The sequence below is a fragment of the Mobula birostris genome, chromosome 32 (genome assembly GCF_030028105.1).
Source record: "Mobula birostris isolate sMobBir1 chromosome 32, sMobBir1.hap1, whole genome shotgun sequence".
Classification (NCBI taxonomy): Eukaryota; Metazoa; Chordata; class Chondrichthyes; order Myliobatiformes; family Myliobatidae; genus Mobula; species Mobula birostris.
The window spans coordinates 11,330,269-11,349,944 of NC_092401.1; positions in this window are offsets into that span (position 1 = coordinate 11,330,269).

A 19,676-nucleotide genomic window follows, 5' to 3' on the forward strand; every position below is an offset into this window, starting at 1 on the left:
GGGACTCTCTTGCACATAAAGTTTGGTAATTTGATATTGAATAATTGTAAAAATTGGCCTCATGTAGCAAGAGTACCATACAGCACGGAAACAGGCTCTTTATCGCACTGCGTCTATGCCAAATTGGATGCACTCTCCTTTTTAGCACCTTGGTCTATAGCCTTCTATACTTTGCTGATTCAGAAGCTTCGGGCATTGTGAAGTAGAAGTCAAAGTTGAGTTTATTGTCATATGCACAAGTGCAATGAAGAATCTTCGCGCAGTATCATCGCAGGCACATGGCATCAGATAAGCAAAATTTACAAGAAAGGCACAAATTATTATTAGATTAGATTAGATTATGAGGACATGCAGTCCTCTTTTATTGTCATTCAGTAATGCATGCGTTAAGAAATGATACAATGTTCCTCCAGAATGATATCACAGAAACACAAGACAAACCGACTGAAAAACTGACATAAACCACATAATTATAACATATAGTTACAACAGTGCAAAGCAATACCATAATTTGATGAAGAACAGACCATGGGCACGGTAAAAAAAAAGTCTCAAAGTCTCTCAAAAGTCCCATCATCTCACGCAGACGGTAGAGGGAATAAAAAAAACCTCTTCGTGCCATGAGCTTCCAGCGCCGCAAACTTGCCGATGCAGCATTCTGGAAGCACCCGACCATAGCCGACTCTGAAAGTCCGTCCGAAAACCTGGAGCCTCCGACACTGAGCACTGAGCACCATCTCTGCCGAGCGCTTCGACCCCGGCCCCAGCAACAGGCGATATGCAAAGCCGAGGATTTGGGGCCTTCCCCTCCGGAGATTCTTGATCACACAGCAGCAGCGGCAGCGAAGCAGGCATTTCAGAAGTTTCTCCAGGTGTTCCTCTGTGCTTGTCACGTTCGTCTCCATCAAATCACGATTGTGCACAGCCCCTAGTTAACACATACGATATCATTTTGGAGTGGCCGTGCGCACTGCGTTGGGCCGCCATCTTCTCCTCCCACTATAAAATTATACATATTTTTACAAGAAAACAAAAAATATCCATTCCAGTGCAAAGTGATCAAAGTGGTCACAGTGTTGCAAAAGTAAAGTTTTGCATGATGGTTTGAGAACGGAATGTCTCTAGGTGAGTGAGAAACCATTGCCTTTAACTTTGAGCAGTATGATGACCACAAAATAGGGTCAGTGAGTGACACTACAACTATTACCCCTTGGCAAGGTGCAGGAATCCAGTGTGCCAGCCTGTTTCAAGACATGACCCATCTTAGTGTGAAAATCAGTATCCCACTATGTAAGTGCTTGTAGTCTGAGCCAGTTCATCCACTGACGGGAGAAAGAACAGGGTCCCCGCTCCCCACAAAGTCTGAATGTAACGGAGCTGCTGCCGCCCTCCAGACACAGGAGACGTCTCTGTCGTGTCTGTGATCTGCCTGCCGCCTGCTTTCTGTCACTGAATCTGGTAAGCTGTGTCAGTTCAGCCCAGGAAAACACCGGGAGATCCATGCCATCAGCATGGCAGCGGAGGTGAGTGGGTTAAAGAGTGACTGGGGGTCGTGTAGTGAATGTACTCCTCTGTTGCAATGGCCTGGACTTTAGTTTGGCTTCACCTGGCATCAGTTAGGGGAGATGGGTCAACCATCATCCACCCAAGGAGGAGGGCCGCTCTCTCATCCTTGCGTTGTAAGAGTAAAATACGGAAAAAATAATGAGCTAGTGGAATCAAGTGGCACCTATGGAAGGGATACACAGCCAACATTTCGGCTTGAGACCGTTCATCTATGTAGACTGAAAGATTAGAGGAGATAAGCAGTGTTAAGAGGCAGGGAGAAGAGGTGGAGCAAGAGCTATAGGTTAACCTCTTCAGCAGGCTGGATAATTGCATTTCTTACTTTAATGGCTAGAAGATCCATTTTGCTGAATTGGAAAGAGATTAACCCTCCTACTGTATTTCATTGGTTTTCACCAACTATGTTGTGTTTGAATTTGGAAAAAATTAGAAGTGTGGTTTATGACCCTTCCATTAAATTTGAAAAAACTTGGAGGCCATTCATTCAGCATTTTCATATGATGCAATTTGACCATTTCCAAACTTATTTTACTTCTCAGTACTGTTGGTTGAGAGGAATGGAGTCGTTGACAGTAGGGTCTTCTTCTCTTCCATTTTTATGTTGTTAGAATTGCCCAAGTCTTTTTAGTTTAGTTGACTAATTCTGTTTAGTTTAGTTTTTCTTTTGGGGTGGGGTTTGTTTTTTTTCTATTTTTTTTCTTTTTCATGATTTTTCTCCAGTTTTTTTTTGTTCTGTATTATTCATTGTTATCCTACAAGATTGGGAGTTTTGTCAAGTTATACTATTTGGTTTTATAATTACTCATTTAAAGTACAACAATGTATCTCCAACTATTTGTATTATTGCTATGTTATGTTTATATTTTATGAAACTATTAAAAAGATTGAAAAAGAAAGAAAGAAAGAGCTGTAGGTGGAAGAGAGTGAGGAGTGATTGATCAGCAGTCGGTTGGGAGGGCGCGGGGAGTGTGGAGTAAGTGACAGAGGCCGGGAGATGGTAGGCAGAGGCAAAAAGCTCTGTGGATAATGGAGACTGATAGGAGAGGAAGGGAGAGCATGGGCCCGAGGAAGGGAGATGAGAACAGAGGGAGGAGTCTGTGGATGATGGGCAGTTAGAGGAGATAGGGGGAGGGAAATGAATTGGGTGATGGGGGTTGCGGAAGTGGTTGGGAGGAAGAATGTGTGTGAAAGGAACAGGGCAGACCTGAAGGAGAGAGGAAGGCACCAAGGAGGAACAGGTTAACAAAACTGGAGAATTCAGTGTCCTTGCTGCCGGATTGCGGACCTCCCCAGAGAAATATGGGACAAGAGAGATTCTACAAATGCTGGAAACCTTAAGGAACGCACTCAAAATAGTGGGAACTCAGCAAGTCAGGCAGCATCTATGGAGAGGAATGAACAGTCAATGCTTGGGGTTGAGACCCTTCATCAGGACTGCTGTGTACTGTTCCTCTCTTCTGCATTTGGCCTGACCCCAGAAATGGAGGAGGCTGAGGGCAGACAGGTCAGATTGGTGTGGGAATGGGGAGGCTATTTAAAATGGGAGCTCCAGAAAGCCATGACGGATGGAATGCAGGTCCTTGACAAAATGGATGCCCGTTCTGTACTGATGTAGAGGAGGCCACATTGAAAGGACTCACTGGATGCAGAGGACAAGGTGGGAGGAGGTGCACGTGAAACTTTGGAAGGACTGTTTGGGTCCCTGGGTGGATGTGAGGAAGAGTAGGGGCAGCTGTGAATGCAGCCCTCCTGCTCTTCTCGGGGGCACAGGCCCACCTCCACCAACCTCTGAACTTGCCGCTGCATTCTGGCCGGCATGTTAAAAGAAAGATGTGACGACACTGGAGAGGATGCAGAGGGGAAGTACAATTGTCTAGCAGGTGGGAGGGAAGACATGGGATGTGGACTCTGGAATAGAAAATGCTGAGGGAAGACAATCAATATATATAAATTATGGAGACATTGAGAGAATAAACAAGATTCACTTAGCATTAACAGAGTATCAAAAAAAGTAGAGGGCGAGGATATACTAAACCGAGATGCTGAAACAATATTCAGCCAGGGGGTTGTAGGGGTGTGGAACTCACCACCTGTAAGGTGGGAGGGGCGGAAATCAGTGTCACTTTCGAAGAGCCCTGTGCTGTTTAAATGTGACCTGTGGGGATCACACCAGCAGATGGGGCTGGTTGGCTGGCTCTGACTCAAAAGTCACCGGCGCTTTTGAAAAATGTGTGTGTATGAGGGAGACAGAGGGAGAGAGAGAGAAAGAAAGAGAGAGATGTGAGAGATCTGTGTATAGGTCTGTTTCTATGATTACGTCTGCCTGTGTGTGTGAGTGTGTGTGTGTGTGTGTGTGTGTGTGTGTGTGTGTGTGTGTGTGTGTGTGTGTATGTGTGTGTGCGAGTGTGTGTGTGTGTGTGTATGTGTGTGTGCGCGTGTGTGTGTGTGTATACGTGTTCACGTACTATTTTTCTATCTCAGTGCACGTGCCTGTCTGTGTGTGCATATGATTTGTGTGAGAATGTGCTTATTTCAGTGTGACTGTTCATGTACCAGTGCGTAACCGGGTGTGCGAGAGTATATGTGGGTTCGTCCACAAGAATGTGTTGATATCTGAGTGCGTGTCTGTGTACAAGTGTGTGATTTCCCGTAGTGCTGCTCTGGGAGCTGACTACATGGAAATCAGTGTGATCTGTGGGTGGTCAGTGTGGTCTGTGGGTGGTCAGTGTGGTCTGTGATGGTCAGTGTGGTCTGTGGGTGGTCAGTATGGTCTGTGGGTGGTCAGTGTGGTCTGTGATGGTCAGTGTGGTCTGTGGGTGGTCAGTGTGGTCTCTGATGGTCAGTGTGCTCTGTGGGTTCTCAGTGTGGTCTGTGGGTGGTCAGTGTGGTCTGTGATGGTCAGTATGGTCTGTGGGTGGTCAGTGTGGTCTGTGATGGTCAGTGTGCTCTGTGGGTGGTCAGTGAGGTCTGTGATGGTCAGTGTGGTCTGTGGGTGGTCAGTGTGGTCTGTGGTGGTCAGTGTGGTCTGTGGGTGGTCAGTGTGGTCTGTGATGGTCAGTGTGGTCTGTGGGTGGTCAGTGTGGTCTGTGATAGTCAGTGTGGTCTGTGATGGTCAGTGTGGTCTGTGGGTGGTCAGTGTGGTCTGTGATGGTCAGTGTGGTCTGTGGGTGGTCAGTGTGGTCTGTGATGGTCAGTGTGATCTGTGATGGTCAGTGTGGTCTGTGACTGGTCACCGTGGTCTGTGATGGTCAGTGTGGTCTGTGATGATCAGTCTGGTCTGTGTGTGGTCAGTGTGGTCTGTGGGTGGTCAGTGTGGTCTGTGATGGTCAGTGTGGTCTGTGGGTGGTCAGTGTGGTCTGTGTGTGGTCAGTGTGGTCTGTGATGGTCAGTGTGCTCTGTGGGTGGTCAGTGTGGTCTGTGTGTGGTCAGTGTGGTCAGTGTGGTCTGTGGGTGGTCAATGTGGTCTGTCATGTTCAGTGTGGTCTGTGATGGTCACTGTGGTCTGTGGGTGGTCATTGTGGTCTGTGATGGTCAGTGTGGTCTGTGGGTGGTCAGTGTGGTCTGTGATGGTCAGTGTGGTCTGTGGTTGTTCAGTGTGGTCTGTGGGTTGTCAGTATGTTTTGTGATGGTCAGTGCGGTCTGTGGGTGGTCAGTGTGGTCTGTGGGTTGTCAGTGTGATTTGTGATTGTCAGTGTGGTCTGTGGATGGTCAGTGTGGTCTGTGATGGTCAGTGTGAACTGTGAGTGGTCAGTGTGGTCTGTGATAGTCAGCATGGTCTGTGGGTGGTCAGTGTGCTCTGTGATGGTCAGTGTGGTCTGTGGGTGGTCAGTGTGGTCTGTGATGGTCAGTGTGGTCTGTGGGTGGTCAGTGTGGTCTGTGATGGTTAGTGTGGTCTGTGATGGTCAGTGTGATCTGTGATGGTCAGTGTGGTCTGTGACTGGTCACTGTCGTCTGTGATGGTCAGTGTGGTCTGTGGGTGGTCAGTGTGGTCTGTGATGGTCAGTGTGGTCTGTGGGTGGTCAGTGTGGTCTGTGTGTGGTCAGTGTGGTCTGTGATGGTCAGTGTGCTCTGTGAGTGGTCAGTGTGGTAGTGATGGTCAGTGTGGTCTGTGGGTTGTCAGTGTGGTCTGTGATGGTCAGTGTGGTCTGTGGGTGGTCAGTGTGGTCTGTGATGGTCAGTGTGGTCTGTGGGTGGTCAGTGTGGTCTGTGATGGTCAGTGTGGTCTGTGGGTGGTCAGTGTGGTCTGTGATGGTCAGTGTGGTCTGTGGGTGGTCAGTGTGGTCTGTGATGGTCAGTGTGGTCTGTGATGGTCAGTGTGATCTGTGATGGTCAGTGTGGTCTGTGACTGGTCACTGTGGCCTGTGATGGTCAGTGTGGTCTGTGATGATCAGTCTGGTCTGTGTGTGGTCAGTGTGGTCTGTGGGTGGTCAGTGTGGTCTGTGATGGTCAGTGTGGTCTGTGGGTGGTCAGTGTGGTCTGTGTGTGGTCAGTGTGGTCTGTGATGGTCAGTGTGCTCTGTGGGTGGTCAGTGTGGTCTGTGTGTGGTAAGTGTGGTCAGTGTGGTCTGTGAGTGGTCAGTGTGGTAGTGATGGTCAGTGTGGTCTGTGGGTTGTCAGTGTGGTCTGTGATGGTCAGTGTGGTCTGTGGGTGGTCAGTGTGGTCTGTGATGGTCAGTGTGGTCTGTGGGTGGTCAGTGTGGTCTGTAGATGGTCAGTGTGGTCAGCAATGGTCAGTGTGGTCTGTGATGGTCAGTGTGGTCTGTGGGTGGTCAGTGTGGTCTGTGTGGTCTGTGGGTGGTCACTGTTGTCTGTGATGGTCAGTGTGGTCTGTGATGATCAGTGTGGTCTGTGGGTGTTCAGAGTGGTCTGTGATGGTCAGCGTGGTCTGTTAGTGATCACTGTGGTCTGTGATGGTCAGTGTGGTCTGTGGGTGGTCAGTGTGGTCTGTGTGTGGTCATTGTGGTCTGTGATGGTCAGTGTGGTCTGTGGGTGGTCAGTGTGGTCTGTGTGTGGTCAGTGTGGTAGTGATGGTCAGTGTGGTCTGTGGGTTGTCAGTGTGGTCTGTGATCGTCAGTGTGGTCTGTGGGTGCTCAGTGTGGTCTGTGATGGTCAGTGTGGTTTGTGGGTGGTCAGTGTGGTCTGTAGATGGTCAGTGTGGTCAGCAATGGTCAGTGTGGTCTGTGATGGTCAGTGTGGTCTGTGGGTGGTCAGTGTGGTCTGGGATGGTCAGTGTGCTCTGTGGGTGGTCAGTGTGGTCTGTGGGTTGTCAGTGTGATTTGTGATGGTCAGTGTGGTCTGTGTGTGGTCAGTGTGGTCTGTGATGGTCAGTGTGGTATGTGGGTGGTCAGTGTGGTCTGTGGGTGGTCAATGTGGTCTGTCATGTTCAGTGTGGTCTGTGATGGTCACTGTGGTCTGTGGGTGGTCATTGTGGTCTGTGATGGTCAGTGTGGTCTGTGGGTGGTCAGTGTGGTCTGTGATGGTCAGTGTGGTCTGTGGTTGTTCAGTGTGGTCTGTGGGTTGTCAGTATGTTTTGTGATGGTCAGTGTGGTCTGTGGGTGGTCAGTGTGGTCTGTGATGGTCAGTGTGGTCTGTGGGTGGTTAGTGTGGTCTGTGATGGTCAGTGTGGTCTGTGGGTGGTCAGTGTGGTCTGTGATGGTCAGTGTGGTCTGTGGGTGGTCAGTGTGGTCTGTGATGGTCAGTGTGGTCTGTGATGGTCAGTGTGATCTGTGATGGTCAGTGTGGTCTGTGACTGGTCACTGTGGTCTGTGATGGTCAGTGTGGTCTGTGATGATCAGTCTGGTCTGTGTGTGGTCAGTGTGGTCTGTGGGTGGTCAGTGTGGTCTGTGATGGTCAGTGTGGTCTGTGGGTGGTCAGTGTGGTCTGTGTGTGGTCAGTGTGGTCTGTGATGGTCAGTGTGCTCTGTGGGTGGTCAGTGTGGTCTGTGTGTGGTAAGTGTGGTCAGTGTGGTCTGTGAGTGGTCAGTGTGGTAGTGATGGTCAGTGTGGTCTGTGGGTTGTCAGTGTGGTCTGTGATGGTCAGTGTGGTCTGTGGGTGGTCAGTGTGGTCTGTGATGGTCAGTGTGGTCTGTGGGTGGTCAGTGTGGTCTGTAGATGGTCAGTGTGGTCAGCAATGGTCAGTGTGGTCTGTGATGGTCAGTGTGGTCTGTGGGTGGTCAGTGTGGTCTGTGTGGTCTGTGGGTGGTCACTGTTGTCTGTGATGGTCAGTGTGGTCTGTGATGATCAGTGTGGTCTGTGGGTGTTCAGAGTGGTCTGTGATGGTCAGCGTGGTCTGTTAGTGATCACTGTGGTCTGTGATGGTCAGTGTGGTCTGTGGGTGGTCAGTGTGGTCTGTGCGTGGTCATTGTGGTCTGTGATGGTCAGTGTGGTCTGTGGGTGGTCAGTGTGGTCTGTGTGTGGTCAGTGTGGTGTGTGATGGTCAGTGTGGTCTGTGAGTGGTCAGTGTGGTAGTGATGGTCAGTGTGGTCTGTGGGTTGTCAGTGTGGTCTGTGATCGTCAGTGTGGTCTGTGGGTGCTCAGTGTGGTCTGTGATGGTCAGTGTGGTTTGTGGGTGGTCAGTGTGGTCTGTAGATGGTCAGTGTGGTCAGCAATGGTCAGTGTGGTCTGTGATGGTCAGTGTGGTCTGTGGGTGGTCAGTGTGGTCTGTGGGTGGTCAATGTGGTCTGTCATGTTCAGTGTGGTCTGTGATGGTCACTGTGGTCTGTGGGTGGTCATTGTGGTCTGTGATGGTCAGTGTGGTCTGTGGGTGGTCAGTGTGGTCTGTGATGGTCAGTGTGGTCTGTGGTTGTTCAGTGTGGTCTGTGGGTTGTCAGTATGTTTTGTGATGGTCAGTGTGGTCTGTGGGTGGTCAGTGTGGTCTGTGGGTTGTCAGTGTGATTTGTGATTGTCAGTGTGGTCTGTGGATGGTCAGTGTTGTCTGTGGGTGGTCAGTGTGGTCTGTGATGGTCAGTGTGGTCTGTGGGTGGTCACTGTGGTCTGTGATGGTCAGTGTGGTCTGTGATGGTCAGTGTGGTCTGTGGGTGGTCAGTGTGCACAGTTATGGTCACTGTGGTCTGTGATGGTCAGTGTGGTATGTGGGTGGTCAGTGTGGTCTGTGATGGTCAGTGTTGTCTGTGGGTGGTCAGTGTGGTCTGTGATGGTCAGTGTGGTCTGTGATGGTCAGCGTGGTCTGTGAGTGGTCAGTGTGATCTGTGATGGTCAGTGTGGTCTGTGGGTTGTCAGTGTGGTCTGTGGGTGGTCAGTGTGGTCTGTGATGGTCAGTGTGGTCGGTGACTGGTCACAGTGGTCTGTGATGGTCAGTGTGGTCTGTGACTGGTCACTGTGGTCTGTGATGGTCAGTGTGGTCTGTGGGTGGTCAGTGTGGTCTGTGATGGTCAGTGTGGTCTGTGGGTGGTCAGTGTGGTCTGTGATGGTCAGTGTGAACTGTGAGTGGTCAGTGTGGTCTGTGATAGTCAGTATGGTCTGTGGGTGGTCAGTGTGCTCTGTGATGGTCAGTGTGGTCTGTGGGTGGTCAGTGTGGTCTGTGGGTGGTCAGTGTGGTCTGTGATGGTCAGTGTGGTCTGTGGGTGGTCAGTGTGGTCTGTGATGGTCAGTGTGGTCTGTGGGTGGTCAGTGTGGTCTGTGATGGTCAGTGTGATCTGTGATGGTCAGTGTGGTCTGTGACTGGTCACCGTGGTCTGTGATGGTCAGTGTGGTCTGTGATGATCAGTCTGGTCTGTGTGTGGTCAGTGTGGTCTGTGGGTGGTCAGTGTGGTCTGTGATGGTCAGTGTGGTCTGTGGGTGGTCAGTGTGGTCTGTGGGTGGTCAGTGTGGTCTGTGTGTGGTCAGTGTGGTCTGTGATGGTCAGTGTGCTCTGTGGGTGGTCAGTGTGGTCTGTGTGTGGTCAGTGTGGTCAGTGTGGTCTGTGGGTGGTCAATGTGGTCTGTCATGTTCAGTGTGGTCTGTGATGGTCACTGTGGTCTGTGGGTGGTCATTGTGGTCTGTGATGGTCAGTGTGGTCTGTGGGTGGTCAGTGTGGTCTGTGATGGTCAGTGTGGTCTGTGGTTGTTCAGTGTGGTCTGTGGGTTGTCAGTATGTTTTGTGATGGTCAGTGCGGTCTGTGGGTGGTCAGTGTGGTCTGTGGGTTGTCAGTGTGATTTGTGATTGTCAGTGTGGTCTGTGGATGGTCAGTGTGGTCTGTGATGGTCAGTGTGAACTGTGAGTGGTCAGTGTGGTCTGTGATAGTCAGCATGGTCTGTGGGTGGTCAGTGTGCTCTGTGATGGTCAGTGTGGTCTGTGGGTGGTCAGTGTGGTCTGTGATGGTCAGTGTGGTCTGTGGGTGGTCAGTGTGGTCTGTGATGGTTAGTGTGGTCTGTGATGGTCAGTGTGATCTGTGATGGTCAGTGTGGTCTGTGACTGGTCACTGTCGTCTGTGATGGTCAGTGTGGTCTGTGGGTGGTCAGTGTGGTCTGTGATGGTCAGTGTGGTCTGTGGGTGGTCAGTGTGGTCTGTGTGTGGTCAGTGTGGTCTGTGATGGTCAGTGTGCTCTGTGAGTGGTCAGTGTGGTAGTGATGGTCAGTGTGGTCTGTGGGTTGTCAGTGTGGCCTGTGATGGTCAGTGTGGTCTGTGGGTGGTCAGTGTGGTCTGTGATGGTCAGTGTGGTCTGTGGGTGGTCAGTGTGGTCTGTGATGGTCAGTGTGGTCTGTGGGTGGTCAGTGTGGTCTGTGATGGTCAGTGTGGTCTGTGGGTGGTCAGTGTGGTCTGTGATGGTCAGTGTGGTCTGTGATGGTCAGTGTGATCTGTGATGGTCAGTGTGGTCTGTGACTGGTCACTGTGGTCTGTGATGGTCAGTGTGGTCTGTGATGATCAGTCTGGTCTGTGTGTGGTCAGTGTGGTCTGTGGGTGGTCAGTGTGGTCTGTGATGGTCAGTGTGGTCTGTGGGTGGTCAGTGTGGTCTGTGTGTGGTCAGTGTGGTCTGTGATGGTCAGTGTGCTCTGTGGGTGGTCAGTGTGGTCTGTGTGTGGTAAGTGTGGTCAGTGTGGTCTGTGAGTGGTCAGTGTGGTAGTGATGGTCAGTGTGGTCTGTGGGTTGTCAGTGTGGTCTGTGATGGTCAGTGTGGTCTGTGGGTGGTCAGTGTGGTCTGTGATGGTCAGTGTGGTCTGTGGGTGGTCAGTGTGGTCTGTAGATGGTCAGTGTGGTCAGCAATGGTCAGTGTGGTCTGTGATGGTCAGTGTGGTCTGTGGGTGGTCAGTGTGGTCTGTGTGGTCTGTGGGTGGTCACTGTTGTCTGTGATGGTCAGTGTGGTCTGTGATGATCAGTGTGGTCTGTGGGTGTTCAGAGTGGTCTGTGATGGTCAGCGTGGTCTGTTAGTGATCACTGTGGTCTGTGATGGTCAGTGTGGTCTGTGGGTGGTCAGTGTGGTCTGTGTGTGGTCATTGTGGTCTGTGATGGTCAGTGTGGTCTGTGGGTGGTCAGTGTGGTCTGTGTGTGGTCAGTTTGGTGTGTGATGGTCAGTGTGGTCTGTGAGTGGTCAGTGTGGTAGTGATGGTCAGTGTGGTCTGTGGGTTGTCAGTGTGGTCTGTGATCGTCAGTGTGGTCTGTGGGTGCTCAGTGTGGTCTGTGATGGTCAGTGTGGTTTGTGGGTGGTCAGTGTGGTCTGTAGATGGTCAGTGTGGTCAGCAATGGTCAGTGTGGTCTGTGATGGTCAGTGTGGTCTGTGGGTGGTCAGTGTGGTCTGGGATGGTCAGTGTGCTCTGTGGGTGGTCAGTGTGGTCTGTGGGTTGTCAGTGTGATTTGTGATGGTCAGTGTGGTCTGTGAGTGGTCAGTGTGGTCTGTGATGGTCAGTGTGGTATGTGGGTGGTCAGTGTGGTCTGTGGGTGGTCAATGTGGTCTGTCATGTTCAGTGTGGTCTGTGATGGTCACTGTGGTCTGTGGGTGGTCATTGTGGTCTGTGATGGTCAGTGTGGTCTGTGGGTGGTCAGTGTGGTCTGTGATGGTCAGTGTGGTCTGTGGTTGTTCAGTGTGGTCTGTGGGTTGTCAGTATGTTTTGTGATGGTCAGTGTGGTCTGTGGGTGGTCAGTGTGGTCTGTGATGGTCAGTGTGGTCTGTGGGTGGTCAGTGTGGTCTGTGATGGTCAGTGTGGTCTGTGGGTGGTCAGTGTGGTCTGTGATGGTCAGTGTGGTCTGTGGGTGGTCAGTGTGGTCTGTGATGGTCAGTGTGGTCTGTGATGGTCAGTGTGATCTGTGATGGTCAGTGTGGTCTGTGACTGGTCACTGTGGTCTGTGATGGTCAGTGTGGTCTGTGATGATCAGTCTGGTCTGTGTGTGGTCAGTGTGGTCTGTGGGTGGTCAGTGTGGCCTGTGATGGTCAGTGTGGTCTGTGGGTGGTCAGTGTGGTCTGTGTGTGGTCAGTGTGGTCTGTGATGGTCAGTGTGCTCTGTGGGTGGTCAGTGTGGTCTGTGTGTGGTAAGTGTGGTCAGTGTGGTCTGTGAGTGGTCAGTGTGGTAGTGATGGTCAGTGTGGTCTGTGGGTTGTCAGTGTGGTCTGTGATGGTCAGTGTGGTCTGTGGGTGGTCAGTGTGGTCTGTGATGGTCAGTGTGGTCTGTGGGTGGTCAGTGTGGTCTGTAGATGGTCAGTGTGGTCAGCAATGGTCAGTGTGGTCTGTGATGGTCAGTGTGGTCTGTGGGTGGTCAGTGTGGTCTGTGTGGTCTGTGGGTGGTCACTGTTGTCTGTGATGGTCAGTGTGGTCTGTGATGATCAGTGTGGTCTGTGGGTGTTCAGAGTGGTCTGTGATGGTCAGCGTGGTCTGTTAGTGATCACTGTGGTCTGTGATGGTCAGTGTGGTCTGTGGGTGGTCAGTGTGGTCTGTGTGTGGTCATTGTGGTCTGTGATGGTCAGTGTGGTCTGTGGGTGGTCAGTGTGGTCTGTGTGTGGTCAGTGTGGTGTGTGATGGTCAGTGTGGTCTGTGAGTGGTCAGTGTGGTAGTGATGGTCAGTGTGGTCTGTGGGTTGTCAGTGTGGTCTGTGATCGTCAGTGTGGTCTGTGGGTGCTCAGTGTGGTCTGTGATGGTCAGTGTGGTTTGTGGGTGGTCAGTGTGGTCTGTAGATGGTCAGTGTGGTCAGCAATGGTCAGTGTGGTCTGTGATGGTCAGTGTGGTCTGTGGGTGGTCAGTGTGGTCTGTGGGTGGTCAATGTGGTCTGTCATGTTCAGTGTGGTCTGTGATGGTCACTGTGGTCTGTGGGTGGTCATTGTGGTCTGTGATGGTCAGTGTGGTCTGTGGGTGGTCAGTGTGGTCTGTGATGGTCAGTGTGGTCTGTGGTTGTTCAGTGTGGTCTGTGGGTTGTCAGTATGTTTTGTGATGGTCAGTGTGGTCTGTGGGTGGTCAGTGTGGTCTGTGGGTTGTCAGTGTGATTTGTGATTGTCAGTGTGGTCTGTGGATGGTCAGTGTTGTCTGTGGGTGGTCAGTGTGGTCTGTGATGGTCAGTGTGGTCTGTGGGTGGTCACTGTGGTCTGTGATGGTCAGTGTGGTCTGTGATGGTCAGTGTGGTCTGTGGGTGGTCAGTGTGCACAGTTATGTTCACTGTGGTCTGTGATGGTCAGTGTGGTATGTGGGTGGTCAGTGTGGTCTGTGGGTGGTCACTGTGGTTTGTGATGGTCAGAGTGGTCTGTGATGATCAGTGTGGTCTGTGGGTGGTCAGAGTGGTCTGTGATGGTCAGTGTGGTATTTGGGTGATCACTGTGGTCTGTGATGGTCAGTGTGGTCTGTGGCTGTCAGTGTGGCCTGCGTGTGGTCAGTGTGGTATGTGGGTGGTCAGTGTGGTCTGTGGGTTGTCAGTGAGGTCTGTGGGTGGTCATTGTGGTCTGTGATGGTCAGTGTGGTCTGTGATTGTCAGTGTGGTCTGTGGGTGGTCACTGTGGTCTGTGATGGTCAGTGTGGTCTGTGATGATCAGTGTGGTCTGTGGGTGGTCAGAGTGGTCTGTGATAGTCAGTGTGGTTTGTGGTGATCACTGTGGTCTGTGATGGTCAGTGTGGTCTGTGGGTGGTCAGTGTGGCCTGTGTGTCGTTAGTGTGGTCTGTGATGGTCAGTGTGGTCTGTGAGTGGTCAGTATGGTCTGTGATGGTCAGGTGGTCTGTGGGTTGTCAGTGTGGTCTGGGTGTGGTCAGTGTGGTCTGTGATGGTCAGTGTGATCTTTGAGTGGTCAGTGTGGTCTGTGTGTGGTCAGTGTGGTCTGTGTTGGTCAGTGTGGTCTGTGAGTGGTCAGTGTGGTAGTGATGGTCAGTGTGGTCTGTGGGTTGTCAGTGTGGTCTGTGATGGTCAGTGTGGTCTGTGAGTGGTCAGTGTGGTAGTGATGGTCAGTGTGGTCTGTGAGTTGTCAGTGTGTTTTGTGATGGTCAGTGTGGTCTGTGGGTGGTCAGTGTGGTCTGTGGGTTGTCAGTGTGATTTGTGATTGTCAGTGTGGTCTGTGGATGGTCAGTGTTGTCTGTGGGTGGTCAGTGTTGTCTGTGATGGGCAGTGTGGTCTGTGGGTGGTCACTGTGGTCTGTGATGGTCAGTGTGGTCTGTGATGGTCAGTGTGGTCTGTGATGATCAGTGTGGTCTGTGGGTGGTCAGAGTGGTCTGTGATGGTCAGTGTGGTCTGTGGTTGTCAGTGTGGCCTGCGTGTGTTCAGTGTGGTCTGTGGGTGGTCAGTGTGGTCTGTGGGTTGTCAGTGAGGTCTGTGGGTGGTCATTGTGGTCTGTGATGGTCAGTGTGGTCTGTGATGGTCAGTGTGGTCTGTGGGTGGTCACTGTGGTCTGTGATGGTCAGTGTGGTCTGTGATGATCAGTGTGGTCTGTGATAGTCAGTGTGGTTTGTGGTGATTACTGTGGTCTGTGATGGTCACTGTGGTCTGTGGGTGGTCAGTGTAGCCTGTGTGTCGTTAGTGTGGTCTGTGATGGTCAGTGTGGTCTGTGAGTGGTCAGTGTGGTCTGTGATGGTCAGTGTGGTCTGTGGGTTGTCAGTGTGGTCTGTGTGTGGTCAGTGTGGTCTGTGATGGTCAGTGTGATCTGTGAGTGGTCAGTGTGGTCTGTGTGTGGTCAGTGTGGTCTGTGATGTTCAGTGTGGTCTGTGAGTGGTCAGTGTGTTAGTGATGGTCAGTGTGGTCTGTGGGTTGTCAGTGTGGTCTGTGATGGTCAGTGTGGTCTGTGAGTGGTCAGTGTGGTAGTGATGGTCAGTGTGGTCTGTGGGTTGTCAGTGTGGTCTGTGATGGTCAGTGTGGTCTGTGGGTGCTCAGTGTGGTCTGTGATGGTCAGTGTGGTCTGTGGGAGGTCAGTGTGTCTGTAGATGGTCAGTGTGGTCTGTGTGTGGTCAGTGTGGTCTGTGATGGTCAGTGTGGTCTGTGGGTGGTCAGTGTGGTCTGTGGGTGGTCAATGTGGTCTGTCATGGTCAGTGTGGTCTGTGATGGTCACTGTGGTCTGTGGGTGGTCAATGTGGTCTGTGATGGTCAGTGTGGTCTGTGGGTGGTCACTGTGGTCTGTGATGGTCAGTGTGGTCTGTGTTGTTCAGTGTGGTCTGTGGGTGGTCAGTGTGGTCAGTGATGTTCACTGTGGTCTGTGATAGTCAGTGTGGTCTGTGGGTGGTCACTGTGCTCTGTGATGCTCAGTGTGGTCTGTGATGTTCTGTGTGGTCTGTGGGTGGTCATGTCGTCAGTGATGTTCACTGTGTTCTGTGATGGCCAGTGTGGTTTGTGGGTGGTCAGTGTGGTCTGTGATGGTCAGTGTGGTCTGTGGGTGGTCACTGTGGTCTGTGATGGTCAGTGTGGTCTGTGATGATCAGTGTGGTCTGTGGGTGGTCACTGTGGTCTGTGATGGTCAGTGTGGTCTGCGATGTTCAGTGTGGTCTGTGGGTGGTCAGTGTGGTCAGTGATGGTCACTGTGGTATGTGATGGTCAGTGTGGTTTGTGGGTGGTCAGTGTGGTCTGTGATGGTCTGTGTGGTCTGTGGGTGGTCACTGTTGTCTGTGATGGTCAGTGCGGTCTGTGATGATCAGTGTGGTCTGTGGGTGGTCAGAGTGGTCTGTGATGGTCAGTGTGGTCTGTGGGTGATCACTGTGGTCTGTGATGGTCAGTGTGGTCTGTGAGTGGTCAGTGTGGTAGTGATGGTCAGTATGGTCTGTGGGTTGTCAGTGTGGTCTGTGATGGTCAGTGTGATCTGTGGGTCCTCAGTGTGGTCTGTGATGGTCAGTGTGGTCTGTGGGTGGTCAGTGTGGTCTGTAGATGGTCAGTGTGGTCAGCAATGGTCAGTGTGGTCTGTGATGGTCAGTGTGGTCTGTGGGTGGTCAGTGTGGTCTGTGGGTTGTCAGTGTGGTCTGCGATGTTCAGTGTGGTCTGTGGGTGGTCACTGTGGTCTGTGATGGCCAGTGTGGTTTGTGGGTGGTCAGTGTGGTCTGTGATGGTCAGTGTGGTCTGTGGGTGGTCACTGTGGTCTGTGATGGTCAGTGTGGTCTGTGATGATCAGTGTGGTCTGTGGGTGGTCACTGTGGTCTGTGATGGTCAGTGTGGTCTGCGATGTTCAGTGTGGTCTGTGGGTGGTCAGTGTGGTCAGTGATGGTCACTGTGGTATGTGATGGTCAGTGTGGTTTGTGGGTGGTCAGTGTGGTCTGTGATGGTCTGTGTGGTCTGTGGGTGGTCACTGTTGTCTGTGATGGTCAGTGCGGTCTGTGATGATCAGTGTGGTCTGTGGGTGGTCAGAGTGGTCTGTGATGGTCAGTGTGGTCTGTGGGTGATCACTGTGGTCTGTGATGGTCAGTGTGGTCTGTGAGTGGTCAGTGTGGTAGTGATGGTCAGTATGGTCTGTGGGTTGTCAGTGTGGTCTGTGATGGTCAGTGTGATCTGTGGGTCCTCAGTGTGGTCTGTGATGGTCAGTGTGGTCTGTGGGTGGTCAGTGTGGTCTGTAGATGGTCAGTGTGGTCAGCAATGGTCAGTGTGGTCTGTGATGGTCAGTGTGGTCTGTGGGTGGTCAGTGTGGTCTGTGGGTTGTCAGTGTGGTCTGCGATGTTCAGTGTGGTCTGTGGGTGGTCACTGTGGTCTGTGATGGTCAGTGTGGTCTGCGATGTTCAGTGTGGTCTGTGGGTAGTCAGTGATGGTCACTGTGGTATGTGATGGTCAGTGTGGTTTGTGGGTGGTCAGTGTGGTCTGTGATGGTCAGTGTGGTCTGTGAGTGGTCAGTGTGGTAGTGATGGTCAGTGTGGTCTGTGGGTTGTCAGTGTGGTCTGTGATGGTCAGTGTGGTCTGTGGGTGCTCAGTGTGTTCTGTGATGGTCAGTGTTGTCTGTAGGTGGTCAGTGTGTCTGTAGATGGTCAGTGTAGTCAGCAATGGTCAGTGTGGTTTGTGATGGTCAGTGTGGTCTGTGGGTGGTCAGTGTGGTCTGTGGGTTGTCAGTGTGATTTGTGATGGTCAGTGTGGTCTGTGTGTGGTCAGTGTGGTCTGTGGGTGGTCAATGTGGTCTGTCATGGTCAGTATGGTCTGTGATGGTCACTGTGGTCTGTGGGTGGTCAATGTGGTCTGTGATGGTCAGTGTGGTCTGTGGGTGGTCAGTGTGGTCTGTGATGGTCAGTGTGGTCTGTGGTTGTTCAGTGTGGTCTGTGGGTGGTCACTGTCTCTGTGATGGTCAGTGTGGTCTGTGGGTGGTCAGTGTGGTCTGTGATGGTCAGTGTGGTCTGTGGGTGGTCACTGTGGTCTGTGATGGTCAGTGTGGTCTGTGGTGGTCAGTGTGGTCTCTGATGGTCAGTGTGGTCTGTGGGTGGTCAGTGTGGTCTTTGGGTGGTCACTTTTGTCTGTGATGGTCTGTGTGGTCTGTTGTGGTCAGTGTGGTCTGTGGGTGGTCAGTGTGGTCTCTGATGGTTAGTGTGGTCTGTGGGTGGTCAGTGTGGTCTGTAGATGGTCAGTGTGTTCAGCAATGGTCAGTGTGGTCTGAGATGGTCAGTGTGGTCTGTGGTGGTCAGTGTGGTCTGTGGGTGGTCAGTGTGGTCTGTGGGTGGTCACTGTGGTCTGTGGGTGGTCTGTGTGGTCTATTGGTTATCAGTGTGGTCTGTGATGGTCAGTGTGGTCTGTGGGTGGTCAGTGTTGTCTGTGGGTGGTCTCTTTTGTCTGTGATGGTCTGTGTGGTCTGTTGTGGTCAGTGTGGTCTGTGGGTGGTCAGTGTGGTCTGTGATGGTCAGTGTGGTCTGTGGGTGGTCACTGTGGTCTGTGATGGTCAGTGTGGTCTGTGATAGTCAGTGTGGTCTGTGGGTGGTCACTGTGCTCTGTGATGGTCAGTGTGGTCTGTGGGTGGTCAGTGATGGTCACTGTGGTATGTGATGGTCAGTGTGGTTTGTGTGTGGTCAGTGTGGTCTGTGATGGTCTGTGTGGTCTGTGGGTAGTCACTGTTGTCTGTGATGGTCAGTGTGGTCTGTGATGATCAGTGTGGTCTGTGGGTGGTCAGAGTGGTCTGTGATGGGCAGTGTGGTCTGTTAGTGATCACTGTGGTCTGTGATGGTCTGTGTGGTCTGTTGTGGTCAGTGTGGTCTGTGGGTGGTCAGTGTAGTCTGTGTGTGGTCATTGTGGTCTGTGATGGTCAGTGTGGTCTGTGGGTGGTCAGTGTGGTCTGTGGGTGGTCAGTGTGGTCTGGGATGATCAGTGTGGTCTGTGGGTGGTCAGTGTGGTCTGTGGGTTGTGAGTGTGTTTTGTGATGGTCAGTGTGGTCTGTGTGTGGTCAGTGTGGTCTGTGATGGTCAGTGTGGTATGTGGGTGGTCAGTGTGGTCTGTGGGTGGTCAATGTGGTCTGTCATGTTCAGTGTGGTCTGTGATGGTCACTGTGGTCTGTGGGTGGTCATTGTGGTCTGTGATGGTCAGTGTGGTCTGTGGGTGGTCAGTGTGGTCTGTGATGCTCAGTGTGGTCTGTGGTTGTTCAGTGTGGTCTGTGGGTTGTCAGTGTGTTTTGTGATGGTCAGTGTGGTCTGTGGGTGGTCAGTGTGGTCTGTGGGTTGTCAGTGTTATTTGTGATTGTCAGTGTGGTCTGTGGATGGTCAGTGTTGTCTGTGGGTGGTCAGTGTGGTCTGTGATGGTCAGTGTGGTCTGTGGGTGGTCACTGTGGTCTGTGATGGTCAGTGTGGTCGGTGATGGTCAGTGTGGTCTGTGGGTGGTCAGTGTGGACAGTTATGGTCACTGTGGTCTGTGATGGTCAGTGTGGTATGTGGGTGGTCAGTGTGGCCTGTGATGATCAGTGTGGTCTGTGGGTGGTCACTGTGGTTTGTGATGGTCAGTGTGGTCTGTGATGATCAGTGTGGTCTGTGGGTGGTCACTGTGGTCTGTGATGGTCAGTGTGGTCTGCGATGTTCAGTGTGGTCTGTGGGTGGTCAGTGTGGTCAGTGATGGTCACTGTGGTATGTGATGGTCAGTGTGGTTTGTGGGTGGTCAGTGTGGTCTGTGATGGTCTGTGTGGTCTGTGGGTGGTCACTGTTGTCTGTGATGGTCAGTGCGGTCTGTGATGATCAGTGTGGTCTGTGGGTGGTCAGAGTGGTCTGTGATGGTCAGTGTGGTCTGTGGGTGATCTCTGTGGTCTGTGATGGTCAGTGTGGTCTGTGAGTGGTCAGTGTGGTAGTGATGGTCAGTATGGTCTGTGGGTTGTCAGTGTGGTCTGTGATGGTCAGTGTGATCTGTGGGTCCTCAGTGTGGTCTGTGATGGTCAGTGTGGTCTGTGGGTGGTCAGTGTGGTCTGTAGATGGTCAGTGTGGTCAGCAATGGTCAGTGTGGTCTGTGATGGTCAGTGTGGTCTGTGGGTGGTCAGTGTGGTCTGTGGGTTGTCAGTGTGGTCTGCGATGTTCAGTGTGGTCTGTGGGTAGTCAGTGATGGTCACTGTGGTATGTGATGGTCAGTGTGGTTTGTGGGTGGTCAGTGTGGTCTGTGATGGTCAGTGTGGTCTGTGAGTGGTCAGTGTGGTAGTGATGGTCAGTGTGGTCTGTGGGTTGTCAGTGTGGTCTGTGATGGTCAGTGTGGTCTGTGGGTGCTCAGTGTGTTCTGTGATGGTCAGTGTTGTCTGTAGGTGGTCAGTGTGTCTGTAGATGGTCAGTGTAGTCAGCAATGGTCAGTGTGGTTTGTGA